Consider the following 4,306-nt stretch of genomic DNA (forward strand, 5'->3'; position numbering starts at 1 on the left):
TTGTTTGGAAAAGGGAGCGTGGCCAGACAGAAAGACAGAGACGTTCAATCTGGTTAACATTGACAACAAATAGATGCACGCAAACAAAATCCCTTCAGTACTCATGAATGCATTTTCTCATTCAATGGTGTTTTATCAAGTAATGAATAATTTCTGCATCTGTCTTACTGAACAAAAAATTCCAGGTAGCAGTATATTTAGAGGGAGCAATATAGATTTAGCCTTGATGTAGCTTAATGCAGAGAGGTTATAAAAACAAAAACACACAAAACAAACAAACACAAAAAAAAAAAACCACCCTGAACCCTCCTATTACCTTCCTCTGTGTATGGGAATTGTTGGATCACCACTAATTGATCACCTGAGGCAAGTACTGAGTCAGCTATGAAGGCGATTCAGCTGTGTGACCGAAGGGGTGGAGCCTGACTGCACCTCTCCTAGACCCCATTTAAGGGCTGACTGCCACTGAGGAAGGGTCTCTTGCAGGAGTTCCTTCCTCTGTGGAGTCTTTCCTGTGAACCTACATTGGATATGGATACGGGTGAGCATTCCTTCATTTGTTTCTTTTCTCTTTTTCACCACAATAATCTTTCCAGCTGTAACACTGTTTCAATAAGAGGAAAAGGAAAGAAACCCAGTTCTTTATTTTTGTTGATAGTACAGCTTTGCCATTGATTTCTGGGGTTCAGATTTCAGACTTTAAAATAATGAAATGGAAGTGGAATGAAAAATGTTTGTAGGTCAGCTGTTGTGAAGGCTGTTGCCAGCCTAACTTGTGCTCACAGGTACCATGTTGGTAATCCCACATGTGAGATACTGGTGCATGTCTTTTGCCTTCCAGGGAGAGGCTCTCCCTTAGGCATAGCTCAAGCACGCTGAGGTGCTAGCATCTCTGGACAATTCATGGATAGGTTTTCCTCTTGCTTAAGGCAATGTTGTGCCATGTGCTGAGGTCCTTCCAAGAGATATCTGGACCCATTGCTGCTTGGCAGGTGTTCTGGCATTTAGACAAAGGCGGTTATCTGCTTGTTTCTGAAGCAGAACATCTCAGTAATCACAATGGACCACGGGAATCCACTGAATATAGTGCCTTCAGGAGGGATTAACAGTCTCTAATCCTTCATTTAGGACAGAAAAGTCTCAGGTGTTTGCCAAGCACATATGAGCAAGTTTCTTTTCCTTTTTTCTTCTTTTTCTTTTTTTTAAAAATAAATAAATCTTCCCTGCTTGCAGACCCAAGCAATCATAATGACTTAGCTGTAGAGCTATAAGCAGTTAACGTTGCAGATTAAATTTGTGGTAGGAAATATCATTTTGCTGAACAGTGAAAATGAAAAATGATTCTTTCCGTATTTGCTCCGTGCAATGTGCCATATGCAAAATCCTATACCAAGCCAGAGCAGTTTCTAGAAGAGGAAAGAGAGCAAGAGACATCCTCAGATAGGTGAGAATGGTCTCTTAAACTATGTCTTGCTGTAACAGTACAGTGGTCTGGGCTGGGTGTATCAGCAGAGAAAAAAAAGAAGATATTTCCAAAATAAGGAAGTGACAGGACACTCATTCACAGCTGGATGTTGCAGGGAATGGGATTTTATTTCTTATCCAAATTGTGGTATTTTTTGCTTGGAAAAAAAAACAAACAATTTTTTTTTTAAACTGAGACTCAACCAGAGTGTCCAAAACTGCAGCTGCTGCTCCTGTGCAGTAAAGTATTGGAGAGCCGTAGCTCCTTCATAGCCTCAAAGCTTCCCCCTACTACCCAGCGGTTGCTTTGTTTGCCCCTTCTTTTAACGTGCTCTGTTCTTACTGTGCTCTCTTGGATGAGGTCAAGAATCGGCTTTATCCACACTAGAAGTACCACCCTCTGGTTTTCCTGTGTCACCACAACATTATCTAAAAGATACCTGGGCACTTTACTCATTTTCATTAGATGTTTAAAAAAAAAAAAAATCAGTGCTTTGAGTTTGTTTCTATCCACAAACAAGAATACAAAAATCAGGTTTGGGGGCTTTTAGAAACTAATCAGCTGTTTTATCTTTGGTTCTTGCACTACTCGATGCAGTTAACTATTGCTGGAAGAGTTTATGCAAAGCCATGCAGAATGTAACTTTGTTTAAAGATTTCAAAATGTGGAAGGGCATTTAATTTCTGTTCATAAAACATAAGCAAATTAGCTTTCATTAAAAGGCATTGAAGATGAGCAATCCAGTATTTCTCATGGTGATTCCTTCCACTAGTTAAACATTTTCCCTATTAAAATGAGATCCTTATGTCTGGTTTGATTTGTAGGTTTCAGCTTTATATTACTGATACATCATACCTTGCTCCACTAAATTTAATTTAATTTAATTTTTTGGCACTCTGTTTGTCTCTCTGTGAAAGTTCTTAGATGTTGCCATTGGTAATCTTTTACTAAGCAAAATAGATTGACTCTGAAAATTCTTACTGCAGCTGATTTTTCTTCCATCCTCAGACTTTTTTTTATCTTCTTTGCTGAGAGACTACATAAGTTTTGTAAATGTGTTTGAAAAAGATATTATATCCACATCTATTCTTCCCATTGTATATGAAGGGTATCAAACAGTTCTTTTCTTTTCCCTGATGTCATCTAAGCTCTAATCACACCGAGACTTCATGATATGCTGCTAATTCATTGTTATACTCTCTAGTTCCCTTCTAGATTGGGTTTTCCAGCTGCAGAGCCACTATCCCTAGATAGAGGGGGGCACATTTTCCCCTTGATGCATAGGTTGGTATTTGACTTTACTGAAATGCACTTTGTCAGTAAAAGACTAAGTTATGGAATACACATCTCCTGACTTTTTGTGAAGATTCAGCCCTCTTCTGTATTTATTTGTTTGACGTTAGCACAATTTAGCAGAAGAGATTTCATTTGTGTTTCCAAATTAGTGATGTGTACAGAATCATTTAACCACCATGAAACATGAAAAGACAGTGGACTTCTACGTGCTCTTTTTGGCCTGTCTACAGGCTTCAGGCTACATAACATTTGGTGGCAGTGTGACTGCTGGTGAAGAGACTTTAGCTGGGGAGCAATTGCCCAGAGCCTGTGTGTCCTTTTTAGTCCCCTTGTTCCCTCCTGAGATGTCTGTCCCCTTGTCTAATTAGCAAATGGAGGAGAGGACTGAGTGGAAAGGACTGGATGACTATCAGATACTATGCTCCAGGTGAACAACATCTTACAAGGAGGTGGTGGGAAGTTTCCGATGTGCCTGAAGGGGTTCTAAAATCTGTAATAGAGTGGCAGAAGAAAGGCCTGTTTGTGGGAGAAAAAGAGGCTTAATATGTCCAAATGTCATGCTAAGACCTGTTGGTATCTGGAGTACGCTGTAAACAAACTTTCCTTGAGGTCACACTCCATGAGAAAAATCTATTTTTTTTCCCCCCTCTCCTGTTCTGTAATGCATTAAATGAGTTAAAAGGCTCTTTAGAACGGAAGTGCCACCTTTGCCTCTGCTTGCAGATATCCCACCTAGAATAGTATGAGCCATAGGTCACTATAATAGACAGCAGCAGCAACATCACAAATCCACGTGATTCAAACTTCAGAGGAAGCTAATGTAGCAATTCAGAGGAGGAGGATTGCAGTCATGCATTTTCTGATTGAAAAGATTATGAACTGAATTCAGTTGATTGAGTAAGGGATGTCAGTCAATAGAGCAGTGATAATATGTTTAAAGGGATTAATGACTCTGCTCATGAATGTCCTGAACCAAGGATAGTTACTTGTGCTGGAGTTAATGATCTGAACTACATTTGCTTTGTGAAGCAGTGATGAGAGGTGAGTGGCTTTTGTATGCCATAGAAATACTGAAATAAGATTGCTGTATCACTAATCTCAAAAAACGTCTTGGCAGGGGAAGTGCTTTCATTTTGCAGCTGGCCTTTTGCTTGTTGCTTTTGGACAACCAGCAAGGCAATCAGGTGTGACAGGTCTTTTATCCAAAGGCCTTCACTTTGTTAAAAAAGATAGACATCAGCCTTGATTTGACTGTGGCCTGAGTATAATCATGGCACACATGCAGAGGAAGTCTCCAAGGATGCTGCAGGGTGTGGGAGCATGCAGAACTCTCTAGACCAGCTGTAAATCCAAAGCAGAGTTGTCAGGAAACTCTGGCCCATCTTCCTGTCTGTTTCCACAGCCCTACATGTGCACAGGGCTGCTATATAAATGGCTTCATAATTGATAGGCTTGGATATGGATTTTTAAATCTTTCCCAAACTTTTCTCAGCCTGCTTCCCTCTCTCCCCAGGCTGGGATATAGGCTGTGGACACAATCCAGTC

The sequence above is a fragment of the Meleagris gallopavo genome, chromosome 6 (genome assembly GCF_000146605.3).
Source record: "Meleagris gallopavo isolate NT-WF06-2002-E0010 breed Aviagen turkey brand Nicholas breeding stock chromosome 6, Turkey_5.1, whole genome shotgun sequence".
Classification (NCBI taxonomy): domain Eukaryota; kingdom Metazoa; phylum Chordata; class Aves; order Galliformes; family Phasianidae; genus Meleagris; species Meleagris gallopavo.